Source organism: Callithrix jacchus, chromosome 1, assembly GCF_049354715.1.
Source record: "Callithrix jacchus isolate 240 chromosome 1, calJac240_pri, whole genome shotgun sequence".
Taxonomy (NCBI): Eukaryota; Metazoa; Chordata; class Mammalia; order Primates; family Cebidae; genus Callithrix; species Callithrix jacchus.
In genome coordinates, this window is record NC_133502.1 from 124,874,165 (window position 1) to 124,892,973 (window position 18,809).

Consider the following 18,809-nt stretch of genomic DNA (forward strand, 5'->3'; position numbering starts at 1 on the left):
GGACAAACCTGGAGAACATCATTCTCAGCAAACTGACACAAGAACAGAAAATGAAATACCACATGTTCTCACTCATAGGTGGGTGTTGAACAATGAGAACACATGGACATAGGGAGGGGAACACTACACACTGGGGTCTGTTGGGGGGGAATAGGGGAGGGACAGTGGGGGGTGGGGAGTTGGGAAGAGAGAGCATGGGGAGAAATGCCAGATATAGGTGAAGGGGAGGAAGGCAGCAAATCACACTGCCACTTGTGTACCTATGCAACTATCTTGCATGTTCTTCACATGTACCCCCAAACCTAAAATGCAATTTAAAAAAAAACCTGACAATAGAATACTAGAAACAAATACCAAAGGAGGAACATATAATGGTTTTCTAAGAACAGATATATGTGGTCTCATTATTGATAAATTTGGCAATGGTTTTCCTTCAAAACATAGAACCAATTAGATCATAATAATCTTGGTCACTAATTGGTTTTGCAAAAATGTCTGCTTTCATTTTATAACTGATCTACTTGAAAATGTGGTGAACCATAAAAGGCCATTTCCTTGGAAAAGAGTATGGACAAGCCTCTTGCAGTTTTGTTTGGGTGATATTCAAAGCCAAACCCTAAGCCTTTCCCAGAACTTGAAACAAATGTTAGTGTTACCACAAACCAAAGGGGGAAGCTCTGCAGAGAGTTTGTTTCCTCTTCATCCTTTTTTTTAAAAAAAATTGTACATCCCAACTGCTTATTTAGATTTGTCCTGCTTTCTCGTGAATCTGTTATTAGGTCTCTACAGTGAAATCTCAGGGACCAGGTCTTTGGAGCAGCAATTTTGGGGAGGTTTATAATCTAGTACCATCGGTGCAAGACTCCTTCCCATAATAGGCCAGAAGTGACTTTAACATAGGCCATTTAGGCTACTATAACAAAATACCATTGATTGGGGAGCTTCTAAATAATGGAAATTTAGTTCTCATAGTTCTGGAGACTGGGAAGTTCAAGGTCAGGGTGTTTGCAGGTTTGGTGTCTGGTGAAGACCCACTTCCTGGCTCATAGATGGTATCATCTTTCTGTGTCTTCACAAGGTAGAATGAACTCTGGGGTACCTTTTATAAGAGCATGAATTTCACTGATGAGGACTCAGCCCTCATGATTTAATCACTGCCCAATACCATCATCTAGAGGGTATTTCAACACATAAATTTTCTGTGGAACACAAACATTCAGACCATAGGATACTTCTAATGGGATAATTCTGCTAGAATATGAAAATCTACAAAGGCCAAATTATCTCTGTATCCTTACCTAGATCTAAAAAGCCTTTGCTGAGGAGGTGAATCTCTGATAAGATCTTTATAAAACAATGATTGAATGGAATGAATGCCAGCTGCTAAGTGTGAGTGTTGCCTATATAATGCCTTATTAATATTTCTATAATAATCCAGGCAACCTATTACCTTATTGAAACCTTTATCCAGAAAGGCAACATAATTTAGATGTATTGACCTTATACATACTTTCAGTGGTGTAGCAGAGGCAGCTAACAGACCATCACAATTTCATGTTCCCCTTCCACAATGGTGAATTGTCATGGGGAAGTAACTCTTCAGCCAAGGACCACGTTTTTCAGCCTCCTTATTCTAATTTGGCCGTTAACTGGCTCTACCCAAGGGAAATATGAGTGGAAGTGACACACAGCATTCTGGGAAGTGGTGAAGAGGGAGGTACATCTTTTGCATAGTCTCTTTCCCTGTTGTTCTGAAGAAAGAGGACTCTATGACCCTAAGAAGGGAGTGGGGCCACAAGATGAAAAATGTCTGAGTCTTCGAATGACCATGCTGGGGGGGTGGTTGGAAGGCTACCCAACTGGGAGCACCTACATTAGTCTGCATCATATGCAAGAAATGTGTATTTATTGTTGCAAAGAGTGGAATCTGGGAGCTTACCTGTTCTGGTAACTAGCATTGCTCTAACAAATATAGTGGTAATAAAAATGTCACAAAGATATTATGAAATCAGATTTTTTTTCATATTCTCTATTTTTGTTGAAATTTTTAGATTTAAACAGTGAAGGTAGGTTTTGAGTCATATTGAAGTTGTAGGATTTCTTTTTTTATACTTAACATTAGTATATTACTGTTCAATAAATGCCCCTAAGAGGAGCAAGGAAAGGTCTAAAATTGACACCCTATCATCAAAATTGAAAGAGTTAGAGGAACAAGATCAAAAAATTTCAAAAGCTAGCCAAAGACAAGAAGTAACTAAGATCAGAGCAGAACTAAAAGAGATAGAGACATAAAAAAAATCCCTTCAAAAAAATCAAGAAATCCAGTGAACTGTTGATCTTTCCTTTTTGAGAAGATCAACAAAATTGACTGCTAGCCAGACTAATAGAAAAGAGAGAAGAATCAAATAGATGCAATAAAAAACAATAAAGGGAACATCACCACTGATCCTACAGAAATACAAACTACCATCAGAGAGTACTACAAACAACTCTATGCACACAAACCAGTAAATCTGGAAGAAATAGATAAATTCCTGGACACTTGCACTCTCCCAAGACTAGACCAGGAAGAAGTTGAACCCCTGAATAGATCGGTAACAAGGGCCAAAGTTGAGGCAGCAATTAATAGCCTACCAACTAAAAGAAGCCCAGGCCCAGACAGGTTTACAGTGGAATTCTACCAGACGTACAAAGAGGAGCTGGTACCATTCCTTCTGAAACTATTCCAAACAATACAGAAGGAGAGAATCTTGCCCAACTCATTTTATGAGACCAACATCATCCTAATACCAAAACCGGGCAGAGACACAACTGAAAAAGAAAACATCAGGCCAATATTCATGATGAACATTGACACAAAAATATTCAATAAAATACTGGCAAACAGAATGCAACAGCAAATCAAAAAAGCTTATTCATTATGATCAAGTAGGCTTCACCCCGGGGATACAAGGCTGGCTGGTTCAACATACACAAGTCTATAAATGTAATCCATCACATAAACAGAACCAAAGACAAAAACCACATGATTATCTCAATAGATGCAGAGAAAGCCTTCAACAAAATTCAACAGCCCTTTATGCTAAAAACCCTCAATAAACTAGGTAGCGATGGTATGTATCACAAAACAATAAAAGCTATTTATGACAAACCCACAGCCAATATCATACTGAACAGGCAGAAACTGGAAGCATTCCCTTTGAAATCTGGCACAAGACAAGGACACCCTCTCTCACCACTCCTATTCCATATATCGTATTGGAAGTCCTAGCTAGAGCAACCAGGCAAGAAAAAGAAATAAAGGGTATTCAGTGAGGAGAGGAGGAAGTCCAATTGTCTCTATTTACAGATGACATGATAGTATATTAGAAGACCCCATCATCTCAGCCCAAAATCTCTTGAAACTGATAAGCAACTTCAGCAAAGTCTCAGGATACAAATCAATGTGCAGAAATCACAAGCATTTATATACACCAATAACATACAGAGAGCCAAATAAAACGTGAACTGCCATTCACGATTGCTACAAAGAGAATAAAATAGCTAGGAATACAACTAACAAAGGTTGTAAAGGACGTCTTCAAGGAGAACTACAAACCACTTCTCGATGAACTACAAGAGTACACAAACAGATGGAATAACATTCCATGCTCATGGGGAAGAATCAACATCGTGAAAATGACCATACTGCTTAAAGTAATTTATAGATTCAATGCTATCCCGATCAAGCTACCAATGACCTTCTTCACAGAACTGGAAAAAATCACTTCAAACTTCATATGGAACCAAAAGAGAGCCCACTTAGACAAAATAATCCTAAGCAAAAAGAACAAAGCTGGAGGTATCATGTTGCCTGACTTCAAACTATACTACAAGGCCACAGTAATCAAAACAGCATGGTACTGGTACCAAAACAGAGATATAGACCAATGGAACAGAACAGAGACCTCAGAAGCAACACTGCATATCTACAATCATCTGATCTTTGACAAACCTGAGAAAAACAAGCAGTGGGGAAAGGATTCCCTGTTTAATAAATGGTGTTGGGAAAACTGGGCTAGCCATGTGCAGAAAGCAGAGACTGGACCCCTTCCTGACATCTTACACTAAAATTAACTCCAGATGGATTAAATATCTAAACATAAGACCTAACACTATAAAAACCCTGTAAGAAAACCTAGGCAAAACCATTCAGGACATAGGCATAGGCAAGGACTTAATGGCTAAAACATCAAAAGCAATGGCAACAAAAGCCAAAACAGACAAATCAGATCTAATTAAACTCCAGAACTTCTGTACAACAAAGGAAACAATCATTAGAGTGAACCAGCAACCAACAGAATGCAAAAAAATTTTTGCAATCTACCCCTCTGACAAAGGACTAATATCCAGAATCTACAAAGAACTAAAACAGACAAGAAAGAAAACAAACCCATTCAAAAGTGGGATAAGGATATGAACAGACACTTTACAAAAGAAGACATCTATGAGGCCAAAAAACATCTGAAAAACTGCTCATCATCACTGGTCATTAGAGAAATGCAAATCAAAACCACACTGAGATACCATCTCACACCAGTTGGAATAGTGATCATTTAAAAAACCAGGAGACAACAGATGCTGGAGAGGATGTGGAGAAATAGGAACACTTTTACACTGCTGGTAGGAGTGCAAATCAGTGCAACCATTGTGGAAGACAATGTGGTGATTCCTCAAGGACCTAGAAATAGAAATTCCATTTGGCCCAGCAATCCCATTACTGGGTATATACCCAAAGAATTATAAATTGTACTATTAAAAAGACATATGCACACATATGTTCATTGCAGCACTGGTTACAATAGCAAAGACCTGGAACCAACCTAAATGTCCATCAACGATAGACTTGATAAAGATGTGGCATGTATACACCATGGAATACTATGCAGCCATAAAAATGATGGGTTCATGTCCTTCATAGGGACATGGATGAATCTGGAAACCATCATTCTCAAACTGACACAAGAACAGAAAACTAAACACCAAATATTCTCACTCATAAGTGGGTGTTGAACAATTAGAACACATGGACACAGGGAGGGGAGCATCACATACTGCAGTCAGTGGGGGGAGGCTAGGGGAGGGCCAACTGGGGGTGGGGAGGGTGGGGAGGGATATTGAGGGAGAAATACCAGATATAGGTGATGGGGGGATGAAGGCAGCAAACCACATTGCCATGTATGTACCTATGCAACAATCCTGCATGATCTGCACCTGTACCCCAGCACCTAAATTACAATAAAATAATAACAATAAAAAAACAAAAAAATACATAGAGTAAAATTATCTTTTAAAAATATATAATAAGATCTTATAAGAACTCTGAATGTATTGATGCTTAATAATTCTCTTAAGTAGAGCACAATAAAACAGTTGTGATTGGCTAAGTTCCATCAATTTTTAAAAAATTCTTTTTGACTTTTTTTTCCTGGTCTTCTGTTATTCTTTCTGCAGGTTACTTCTTCAACCCCTTTATTTTCCTAATTTGTAATTTGCTTAGATTTTTCTTCTGCATATGAATCCTTCCATAAATTGTACCAAAAGTATCATGGGAGATCTTCTTCTTTGGCTTGAGAACTTTTGGCATTTTCATAGATGATTTTTCAAGGTCATTCAATGCCAGGCGTGTCCTCTTCAGAACTGGATCCAGTGAGGGTCCCATCTCTTCCAGTTCAATCCGCAGTGTTCTGCAACCAAATTTCTTCAACAGCGACTTCCAGCTTTGAAAGTAAATCTTCCCATTCAGTGCAGTGAAGTGCAGCACATACCCTAATACACCCAGACCGATACTGTGGGGCCCCTGAAGAAATTAATAAGAAGACTTTTTAGTCTTCTATAATCTTCTGTTACATCAAAATCATCACCAACAGATATTAGCATGGGTTTTGTCCCCTCAGGTCACTTACTGTTCTTAATGTCTTTTAGGAAGACAAAATTTTCAATACCTAATTCAATCCTATCCAGTATATAGTAGTCATACATATGACCTGTCACTAGATAATTTAGCCACTTCTTATTAGGGGAGCCAAACATGAATAAAGAACAATCTGACTTTGTTGAAAAGAATTCCAATGATGTCTGATCCTCAAAATGTCTTGTAACATTTTTCTTTTTATACAGTACACTGTATGGTTTTTTTCAGTGCATACACATCTTTTAAGTACTTGCATCCCCGTTGTATTTGCATTTCCCCCTTTAATTAGCATGGCATTTTTAATATTTTCATTGAGTTTCAGTTCTTTCTTCTCAAGTAATATCTTGGCTCTTTTCATTTTGGGCTTTACAACTTGATCCAGTGTCCGTCTCTACCACTACCTGCAACTCTTAACTAGGTGAATGCATGGGTACCCGGTGGTTACGAGTGCTGGAACAGGAGGACAAGTTCTGGGATTTCTAAGAGAAGGCACACCTGTTTCCTAGATGCTGACCTATTCCTATACACCCCTTCACAGAAAATGGTTTTTCTAGACATCGTGTCCATCCTAGAGCCTCATCTCTCTTCAATATACCTGGCTCTCTCTTAACCATTTTTCTCCTCAGTTTCCATCTCCTCCATGAAGCCTTTCCTTACTACTAAAGAGATCATTTCTTTCTTTGAGCTCGTAGCAATTAAAATCTGCACCAACTTTTGTTTTTCCTCGTGTACTGCCTAATGAGAGAATTCATATTAGTACATTATTTTTAATGGGTAAGTGTATCATTTCTTTGTATTACAAAGTAACAGTGGGAGAGAGGAATAAAATGTTATAAGTAATTGGCATTAAAATACTGAAAATAGACACTCATTCTTCTGTATGCTGGAGGATAATTGCAGGGACCAAAAGGTCCAGGTTATTTTATACCTTGCAGAGTCTCACTCAGTCCCCAGGCTGGCGTGCAGTGGTGTGATCTTGGCTCACTGCAACCTTCACGTTCCGGGTTCAAGCAATTCTTTATGCCTCAGCCTCTCAAGTAGCTGGGACTACAGGCATGCACCACCATGCCTGGTTAATTTTTTGTATTTTTAGTAGAAATGGGGTTTCACTATGTTGGCCAGTTTCATCTCAAACTCCTGACCTCAAGTGATCCACCCACCTTGGCCTCCCAAAGTGCTGTGATTACAGGAGTGAGTCACCACACCCGGTTACCTCACAGTCATGTTGACATTCCTAGCAGAATACTTTTAGTTGTGTTGTTGGATATCGCCGTTTCTGAGCCTTTTATGTTCTCACAAAAATTAAGACTTTTATTTATAAGCATAAAAGTGGAAAATTGGTCAGGGACAGTGCAGGCATTTCTAGTAATTTTGGCTCTGCAGCCTCCCCTGGTTATATTTATCTTCCAAATTTTAAAATATACTTTCAACAAATTTAGTCCTTGGCATCATTCTTATTCTACCACTAAGAGTGGCAAGTGTGGTACCATTAGGATGGTAATTTTATGTGTTGACCCCCACTAAAAGTTAAATTCAGATTCATTCCACTCACAATGCCAACCATGTGGTAATCTTCATCCAGTTCCTGGGATGTAACCTAGATTTCAGTGGACAAAATGTAATGTGAAGGCTCCATATCCTGTTACCTAATTCTGAGTGATCAGTCATCCACTGTTGAGTATCAAATATCTACATTTATCATACCAGATCTTAATCATTGTCAACTGTGCAGAAAGATTTCCTTAGAGATTTTTATATGCATTAGATTCTGGAAATTCTCAGGTATGTTTCCCTAAAATCTGTAAGTGCTGCTGCTGTCTTGTGTGCACACATACAAATTGTAATTTAAAAGGCCCGTTTAACATTTAGGTTTAGATCATTTGGAGGATGAGTCCAGAATGACACCATGGAAGAGAAACTTCCATGAATGAAAGGATTTATGTATCTCCTACTTGTATTGCAAAAGCAAGAACTGGGAGTTCTCATTCATGCAGTTTAGTCTAGTGATTTCAAGTGTGTCATGGGAGGAAAGCTTGAATCTTTATCCCTATCTCTAAGCATGGTTTATTTGATGCATTTGTAAAAATGTACATAATATCTTGTATTCTTTCTTCTCACACATTAAGCTTTGATTAACATACGGTAATAATGTAGCATTGTTACATTGTCCGAATCTTAAAAAGCATGAAATAGAGAGTACAAAAGAACACATGTGCAAATGGAGCTAATATTGCTTTCCTCCAAATAAGCAAGTTTTTCACCTAGATTATTTTCAATTATAGAAATTGGTTATATCCTCATGGAAAGGGCTAGTGGTTTAAGAAGAAATCTGCACTGTCTGAGGTATTCCATAATATAACAGAAATAGGCAAAATAAAAAGAAAGTTTGTACTTGATACAAAAAATAAAAGATTTATTATGCCAATGTGGAGAGAAACAAGTCTGAAAATTTTCAGCACCAAGGATAATTTTTATTATACAATAAGTGCACAAAAACAGAGTTTGGAAAAGGAATGATTTTTCAACCACTTTTTCTAGCATAATACTAAAATAACAGAAACTAAAATGAGGCAAATTGTTGCAAAAGAAAGAGACTATCATAAAAGATAGCAAGTACATTTATACAGCATTCACTATTTTGTCCTGTTTGCAGCACTACATTTGAAATTGTGTCAGCACTTACATTGGAAGCCTATACTTTGAGGAATTTGGAATTTGGCCAATAAAAGATCATTCTGAACTAAAAGTTGGCACAGAAAATTTCCTCCCATGAGCAAAAGTTGTTTTCATTATTTCTTCTTCATCATTGTCTTCTTTTTTCTTCCCTTTTTACAAAATTCCATAAAACCTCATCTGGTTGCTTTTAAGCTTGGATATCTAAAGTAAAAGTTAAGAGAGCCAACCCAGTGATTTGAAGACAATACATCTTTTGTCCATCTGGGCAAAATTTGTATTTGGTATTTTATGTGAAGGAGCCATACAATTCAATTGGGAGTAGTTAAAGAAAGAGTAAAAACTAATTTCAAAAGACCTCTCAGTCATTGCCTCTAATAATGAAGTTAAAAGGAACGAAATGAGGGTGAGAGAGAGCTTATCCACTTACTCCCAATATTGTATGCATTACTTTAGAGCTATTAATAAAAACTGTTCTTCACAGCACTTCTGCATCGTTTCATACCCATTTATTTTACAGCTTTATTGATGTATTTTTATATATAATAAAATTAGCCCATTTTAAGTGTACAGTTCTATGACTTTTGGTAAATATGAATAGTCATCCAACTACCACCAACCGCAGTCAAGTTCCAGAACAATTTCATCAGCACAAGAAGTTCTCTTATCCTACTTGCCAGCTATTGCCCACCCCTAGTCTCACCATAGCCCTAGGCAACTACTGATCTAGACTTTTTTTTTTTTGCTACTACCGTTCTGCCTTTTCTAGAATTTGCTACAAATGAAATCAGATAGTGTATAATTTATTGTATCTATGTCTAAGTGGTTTGACATTGCATGATGTTTTTGAGAGCTATCCGTCATCTTGCATGTGTCAGGAGTCTTTTCCTTCACTTTGCTGAGTAGTATTCCATTGTCTGGATGTGCCAGAATTTGTTAATCCATTAATGAGTCATAGACATTTGGAGCTATTTCCAGTTTGAGACTATTATGAAAAAACTATTATACATACATGTTCAGGTCTTTTTGTAGGCATGTTTCTACTTCTCTTGGGTAAAAACCTCAGGGTAGGATTGTTGGCATGTATGATAAATGCATGTTCAACTTTATATAGAGCTGCCAAACTGTTTTCAAAAGTGGATGTGCCATCTTGTATTTCCACCAGCAATGTATGAGGGTTCTAGTTTCTCTACAGCTGTCTCTTCTGAAAGTTTCTTAAAGTCTACTTTGTCTGATATAGGTTTAGCCACCAAAAGACTTCTTTACTTATCCCAGTGTTTGTGTACTGATATCCAACTGTGCTTATTTGCCATTCGTATATTTTCTTTCATGAGTTGTTTCTTTAGACCTGTGAGCCCCCCTTTTTTATTGGGTGTTTGTCTTTTTATTACTAAGTTGAAAGGCTTCATTATATATTTTAGAAAAGAGTTCTTTGTCAGATATATGTTTAGCAAATGTTTTATACAAATGGATTGCTTCCCATTTCATATTAATGGTACTTTTTGATCAGCAAACCTTTTAAGTTTTATGAAGTGCTGTGTATATATTTTCATTTATGATTTATTTACTCTGTGTCCTATGAAAACTTTGTCTAACTCTTCTCTAAGACCTTCCCATTTTCTTCTCAAATTTTTATAGTTTCAGTTTCAGTCTCATATATATCAAATTAATATGTGTGTTATTCCATTTTGCATCTCTATAAAGGAATACTCAAGGCTGGCCAATTTATAAAGATGAGAGGTTTATTTTGGTTCACAGTTCTATACACAAAGCATGCTGCCCCCACCTGTTTCATGTGAAGGCTTCAGGAAGCTTACAATCATGGCAGAAGGCAAAGGGGGAGCGGGTATTATATATCACATGATGTGAACAGGAGCAAGAGAGGAGGTCAGAGATGCCAAGTTATTTTAAACAGCCAGATCTGGCACGAACTAATAGAGTGACAACTCATTCATTATGGTGAAACAGCACCAAGCTATTCATGAAGGACCCACCCCCATGACCCAAACTCCTCTCACTAGGCCCACTTCTAACACTGGAGGTCACATTTCAACATAAGATTTGGAGGAGACAAAACATCCAAACCATATCAATGTGTATGCTGTATCTAGTTTTGTTTGTCTCAAGATTTTTAAATTTCCCTGTTAATTTATTTGATCTATTGGCTGTTCAAGAACATGTTTAACTTCAATGCATTTGTGAATTTTCAAAAATTTCTCTTGGTATTTGTTTCTAGTTTCATGCTATAGTGGCTAGAAAAGATACTTGATATGATTTTAGTCTTAAATTTGTTAAGACTTGTTTTGTGGCTTAATATATGATCTATCCTGGATGATGTTCTTTGTGCACTTGAAACATTTGGAGCTATTTCTGCACTTGAACAAGGAACATTATCCGGGATAGATGATATATTAAGCCACAGAACAAGTCTTCATATTCTGCTGTTGGATGCAATATTCTGTATTTGTGTGTTCCATCTCTTTGGTCTATAGTGTTGTTCAAGTCCACAGTTTCCTTAGTGATTTTCTATCTGGATGATCTATCCATTGTTTAAAATGGTGTGTTAAAGTCTTCTATTAATATTGTGTTGCTATTTATTTCTCTTTTCAGTTCTGTTAACATTTGTTTTATATATTTAAATGCTCCTGTACTGGGAATATATACATTATTTGTGCTCATTATATTGTCTTGATGAGTTGACTTCGTTATTATATAATGACCTTCTATGTTGTTTGTGATAGTTTTTAACGTAAAGCCTATTTTGTCTCATGTAAGTATAGCCACCCCTGCACTCTTTTTGTTACTAGTTACATGGACTGTTTCTTTCTATCCTTAGTCTTTCAGCTCTGTGTGTCTGTAAAGCTAAAGTGAGCCTCTTAAAGGCAACATATAGTTGGAACTTTTTTCAATCCTTTCAGTCATCCTATGTCTTTTCATTGGAGAATTTAATCGATTTACAATTAAATAATTACTGATAAGTAAAGACTTACTACTGTCAGTATGTTAATTGTTTTCTGCCTGCTACTTATTTCTGAAGGAAGAGTTTCTTTATTATTTATCTCTTGTTGTCTTCCTTTGTGATTTCAATGATTTTTTTTTGTAGTGGAATGGTTTAATTTCTTTTTTTGTATTTTCTGTGTGGTTATCATGAAGCTTACATAAAATATCTGACAGCATTCTATTTTGAACTGATAATAACTTCAAATTCATATAAAAATGATACTTTATTCTCCCCCAACATTTTACGTTATTAGAGCTGCAATTTCCATCTTTTATATAGTATGTATTCATTAACAAACTATTTTATAATTATCTGTAGTACTTCATCATTAAACTTTTATAAGAATCAAAAGATATTTATGTACTACCATTACATAAAGTATTCTGAATTTAACCATTTTCACCTTTATAGTGGTTTTTATACTTTCATGTGTTTCATATTGTGTAGCATTGTTTTAACTTGAAGAATTCCCTTTAGCATTTCTGGTACAGCAGGTCTAGGGGTGATGAACTCCCACAGCTTTTGTTTGTCTGGGAAAGTTTTCATCTCACTTTTGTTTCTGAAAAATAGCCTGGTCTGGTATAGTATTCTTGGTTGGCAGTTATTTTTACTTTCAGTACTTTTACTACATCATCCTACTCTCTCCTGGGCAGTAATGTTTCTGCTGAAAAATCCACTGATAGCCTTGTGGACATTCCCTTATATGTGACTAGTTGTTTTGCTCTTGCTACTTTCCAAATTCACCTTTTGTCTTTGTCTTTTGAATACTGAACTGTAATTTGTTTCAGAAACTATCTTTTTATAATTGATCTATTTGAGTCTTTTGGGCTTCATGGATCTGGATGTTCATTTTCCACTCCAGACTTGGGATGTTTTCTGTCATTATTTCTTTAAATAAGCTTTCTTCCTTTTTTTTTTTTTTTTTTTTTTTTTGCTGATTCTCCTGGGATTCTCACCATGCAAATTTTGGCTTGCTTAATGATGTCCCATAAGTTCTGTAGGCTTTCTTCATTCTTTTCCTTTTTTCCTTCATTCCTTTTCTTTTTTTCAGATTTTATTCTTCTGACTGGGTAATTTCAAATAAGCTGTCTTTGAGTTCGCTGATTTTTTTCTTCTCTTTCATCAAGTCTGCTGGTAAAGGTCTCCATAAAACTTTTCAGTTGAGGCATTGTGTTATTTATCTCTAGAATTTTTGTTTGGTTCTTTGTATGATTTCTTTTTTTATTGAATGTCTTATTTGTGCATTGTTCTCCTAATTTCATTTACTTGTGTGTCTGTGTTCTCCTGTCGCTCATTTAGCTTCCTTAGGTGTTTCCAGTTGTCCCTTAGTGTACATGAGGAATTGGTTCCAGAACTGCCCACATAAATCAAAAAATCATTCATACTATAATCCTGCAGAACCCACACATATGAAAGTCAGCCCTCTGTATACACAGGTTTCACTTCCTGTGAATACTGAGTTTTTGATTCATGTTTGGTTAAAAAAAATCTGTGTAGGTGGACTTGCACAGTTCACATCTGTAATTCAAGAGTCAGCTGTATTTTGAATTATCTAAGTTTGTGGATCTCTATTTCTTTAAGGATCTGTTACTGGTGATATATTTTTTCACTTTGGTGGTGTCATGTTTCCCTGATTATCTGTGATCCTCTGACCCTGCATTGGTGTCTGTTCATTTGAAGAAGCAAGCACTTCTTCCATTCCTTTAAGACTGGCTTTATCAGGGAAAACCCTTCACCAATCAGGGAAACATGACACCACCAAAGTGAAAAAAATAAATCACTAAAGAAATAGAGTTCCACAAACATAGATAATTCAAAATACAGCTGACTCTTGAACAACATGCTTTAACTGTATAGGTCTACTGACACAGATTTTTTTTTTTAACCAAACATGAATGAAAAATGCAGTATTCACAGATTCCATAGTTTTTTGGCAGGCCATCTTGTGGGGCTAACAGGTACCAGCCTGGCACTAGGGTGGGCCAGCCTGGAGCCTGGGTGTGTGGGTGTTAGCCTGGAGTTTGGGGCCACCAGGACCAGTCTGGTGCTGGGGTGGGCCTGGAGGCTGGTTTGTAAGAACAGACATAGAACTTGGGTTCATGTGCTTGCTTAGTCTTTTGGAGCAATTTGGAGCCTTGTTCCTTGGGGCCTGACCTGGCACCAGGGTCTACCAGATAGGCCTGGACTAAGGGTCTGCTGAGGTAGGCTTGGATCCCAGTTTTTTTTTAAGCATTAGGGTATTGGAGCCAGCCTGGAGCCTGGGTCCATGGGGACTGGCTAGGCACCAGGTATGGTTGGAACAAGTATCTGATGAGGCTGGTCTGGAGCCTGGTCTCTGATGGTGCCAGTCTGATACTGGGGTGGGCCTGAATGCTGGATCCATGGGTGCTGACCTGAAGTTTAGAGCTACAGGGGCTTGTCTGGCACTTGATCAGGCCTGAAGCTTGATGCTGGCCTGGAACCTAGGGACCAAGGGGATCGCTGGGCACTGGGGCAGGCTGCTGTTCATGTAAATTTTAGTCAGCTTGTTTATCACTCAAAAAAGAAAAGTTTTCTTTTTAATCCTACTGGAACTTTTAATGAGACTGTGGTGTATCTGTAGATCAGTTTGGCAAGAATTGCCATTTGAACAACATTGAGTCTTCCACTGCATGAACATGGCTTGCCTCAATATTTTGCCAGAGTGGGAGGTTAGGGCTTCTTTAATTTATCTCAGAAATGATTTGTTTGTAGATTTAAGTGCTCAGGGTTTGTACATTATTTGTCAAATGTATTCCTAAGTTTTTAAATCATTTAGCATTATAAATACATTTTAAAATTTCATTGCCAAATTGATATTAGTTAAGTAGAAAGATAAGCGACTTGTTTTCTAATCTTGTGTCCTATGATTTTGCTAAATTCACTTAAATTGTACCAGTACCTTTCCTTTAGATTTCTTAAGATTTTCTGATATGAATATTTCAGGCTCTAAATTTCCCCATAATTACTGCTTTAGCTGCATTCCACTTTTTTTCTTTTTTTTTTCCTGAGACAGGGTCTTAGTCTGTCACCCAAATTGAAGTATGGTGGCATGATCATAGCTCACTGTAGCCTTGAACTCAAGTGATCCTTCCACCTCAGCCTCCTGAGTAGCTCAGCCTCCCGAGGAGCTGAGTAGCTGAGTAGCAAGTGGTGTGCACCACCATGCCTGACTAATTTTTAAAAATTTCTTGTAGAGACAGATGTTCTGTGTGGGAGATGTGCCAGGGGAGAAGAAAAGGCACACACACAGAATACTTTTAAGGGTAAACAAGCTTTATCCCATATAAATGACAATGCAGATATAATAAGCAAATGATATAAGCAAATTAATGTAATAAACAAATTGATATAAGCAAATGATATAAGTAAATTGCAATGAGAAGAGGAGAAGGGAAAATATATATATTTACCCTCAGCAGACTATGGAGGATTCACCACCAGACTGGGAAGCAACAACCTGGGCTCTAGAGTTGGCCACTCATCTGTGCACAGATGAGATTCTCATGTTTTTCAGTAACTAACATTTAGGAATAGATTGAAATAGAGATTTCTCTGAAACAACTCTGAATTAACGCTTCAAGGGGCTCACACAACCTCTTCCGGGACTTGGTGACCGTTGTTTGTGTCCATGTTCAATTGAGTTCAAATTTAGTATATAACTTTTCCTCTATAATAGGGTCTTCCTGTGTTGCTCAGGCTGGTCTTGAACTCCTGTTCTCAAATGATCCTCCTACCTCAGCCACCAAAACTGCTGGGATTACAGGCATGAGCCACTGCACCTGGCCCCATCGTACAAATTTTGATGTGCTCTGTTATTTTGTCAATTCAGTGTATTTTCTTTTCTTTTCTTTTTTTTTTTGTAATTGTACTTTAGGTTCTGGGGTATGTGTTCAGATTATGCAGGATTGTTGCATAGGTACACACATGGCAACATGGTTTGCTGCCTCATCCCCTGTCACCTATATCTGGCATTTCTCCCCATGTTAACCCTTCCCAACCACCCCCCCCACCGCTGTCCCTCCCCTGCACCACCACCCCAGCAGACCCCAGTGTGTGATGCTCCCCTCCCTGTGTCCATGTGTTCTCATTGTTCAACACATGCCTGTGAGTAAGAACATGCGGTCTTTGATTTTCTGTTCTTGTATCAGTTTGCTGAGAATGATGGTTTCCAGATTGATTTTCTTATTTCTTCTTTGGCCCATAGGTTATTTGTTTTATTTTTTAAATTTAATTTTATTTTAGATTCAGGAGGTACATATACATTTTCCTTACTGCATATATTACATAGTGGTAGGGATTGGGCTTCTAGTGTACCTATTACACAAAGAGTGAACACTATACCTAACAAGTTATTTTTCCATCCTTCCCTTCACTTTTAGATTTCCCAGTGTCTCTTGTTTCCATCTCTATGTCCACATGTACCCATTGTTGGTTCTCTGTTTCTCTGTTAGTTCATTTAGGATAATGGCCACCAGATCCATCCATGTTGCTGCAAAGGAAGTGATTTCATTGTTTATGGCTGCATAGTATTCCATGGTTTCTACATACCAAGGTTTCTTTATCCAGTCAATTATTGATAGACACTTACGTTGGTTCCGTGACTTGCTGTTGTTAATAATGCTGCAGTGAACACACAAGTGCAGGATGGGTCTTCTTTATATCATGATTTATTTTCCTTTGTAACTCATGGGTTACTTTGAATTGTAACAATATATGGGAATTTCCCAGATTAATTTATATAATTAATTTCTATTTAAATTCTGCTGTGGTTGGAGAATAACATTTCAGCTCCTTAAAATTCATTCAGGCTTGCTTCCTGGCTTAGAATATGGTCTATGCTGGTGCATGCTCCATGTGCACTTGAAAAGAATATATGTTTGTTTTTACCTGAAGTTTTCTATACATGTCAGTTAGTTCAGGCAGCTTATATAGTTTTTAAATCTTCTGTACCTCCTCTGACTTTTTGCCTACTTATTCCAACAGTTGCTTAATAGAAGAGAATCAGAATCTTCAACTGTAATTGTTGACATGTCTGTTTTCTTTCAGTCTTAGTTTCTCCTTCATTTGTTTTGGTGCTCTGTGGTTAGGTACATAAGTTGATATACACTTATAATTATATCTTTGATCCTTTATCATTATAAAATACTCTCTTTCTCTAGGACTAGTTTCATCTTAATGTCTATTTTGTCTGACATTAATATCGTCTCTCCAGTCTTAATGCTTATCCTTTGCATGATATATTTTTCCATCCTTTTACTTAAAAACCTAACTTTAACCAGGAGTAGGGGTTCATGCCTGTAATGCCAGCACTTTGGGAGACTATGGCAGGAGGATCACTTAAGACTAGAACTTTGAAACCAACCTGGTCAACAGAGTGAACCCCATCTCTACAATAAAATTTTAAAATTAACTGGGTATGATGGTACACACCTGTAGTCACAGCTACTTGGGAGACTGTGGCAGGAGGATTGCTTGAGCCTGGGAAGTTGAGGCTGCAGTAAGCCATGATTGCACCACTGCAATCCAAGGTGGGTAAAGGAATGAGAAACTGTTAAAAAAAAATTAAAAAACTGGTAATTAGAGAAATGCAAATCAAAATCACATTGAGATACCATCTCACACCAGTTAGAATGGCGATCATTAAAAAATCAGAAGACAGCAGATGCTGGAGAGGATGTGGAGAAATAAGAACACTTTTACACTGTTAGAGGGATTGTAAATTAGTTCAGCCATTGTGGAAGACAGTGTGGAGATTCCTCAGGGATTTATAACTGAAAATATGATTTGACCCAGCAATCCCATTACTGGGTATATACCCAGATGATTATAAATAAAGACAAATGCACACATATCTTTACTGTGGCACTGTTCACAATAGCAAAGACTTGGAACTAACCCCAATGCCCATCAGTGATAGACTGGATAAAGAAAATGTGACACATATACACATGGAATACTGTGCAGCCATAGAAATTGATGAGTTCACATCCTTTGCAGGATATGGATGAAGCTGGAAACCATCATTCTCAGCAAACTGACACAAGAACAGAAAACCAAATGCCGCATGTTCTCACTCATAAGTGGGTGTTGCATAATGAGAACACATAGACACAGGGAGGGGAGCATCACACACTGGGGCCTGTTGGAGGGTGGGAAGTTAGGGGAGGGATAGTAATGGGGTCGGGGTCTAGGGGACGGATAGCATTAGGAGAAATGCCAAATTTAGATGACCGGGTGATGGATGCAGCAAACCACCCCAGTGCATATACCTGTGTAACAAACCTGCATGTTCTGCATATGTACCCCAGAACTTAAAGTATAATCTTAAAAAAAAAAAAACATTTTTAGATTAAAAAAATGCATGATAATGCCACCAAGGTTGCTTTTTATTTTCCCCCTCTCTATTCCAGACTTTGTCCGCATGCTTATATACCAATTTTAGCATATTCAGTTTTAGCAGTTTTTTTTTCTACCATTAGAACTTTTCATCTTTATTTAATATTATGTCATATACATTTTTGATGATTTAGTGTTTCACAATTCCGTGTTGCTTCATCACAATTATTCATATTACTTTAATGAAATGTCTTACACTATTTCTTATGATAGATGAGGAAACTTCGGTGTAAATAACAGAGTTAGGAAATAGCAGCACCAGGTTTACAACCAGGCAGTCTGAGTCCAAAACTCATGACCTGAAGTAATATGTAATCTGTTTCCTACGTGATCATGTTGAATTTTTCTTTAACATAAAGAAGAAAATAAAACTTACCTATTATTCCATAACCCAAAGATAATATTACTGCTTATATTTTATTTCCTTCCAGACTTTTAATGTATTTATTTTTTTATCAGAAAATAGTATATGTATCCCTATATTACCTGATTTTTCTCACTTAGCAATGTTATTAATACTTTATATGAATAAATAGAAAACTACCTGCATTATCATTTTAATGTCAGTTTAGCGTTCCCTTGTGTAGATGTGCCACAATGTATTTAATCAATCTAAGACTATTGAACAATTTGGTCACTTTGAATTTTTTTCTATGTTCAAACAATCATACAAAGAACATTTTTGTATTTGTGCCTCTGGACACATCTAATGATTTTCTTAGGGTAAATTCTTACAATGAATGATGGGATATTCAATGGGGCTTT

General features: G+C 37.1%; 1 protein-coding gene and 1 pseudogene across 2 annotated transcripts in view; one reads left to right on the forward strand and one right to left on the reverse strand.

Moving 5' to 3' along the window:
* ADAMTSL1 (ADAMTS like 1) overlaps window positions 1–18,809 on the forward strand; it is a 1,072,914-nt gene that overhangs the window by 430,678 nt on the left and 623,427 nt on the right. The window lies entirely within an intron of this gene.
* On the reverse strand, window positions 5,423–5,919 carry LOC100411942 (ribosome production factor 2 homolog pseudogene; annotated as a pseudogene).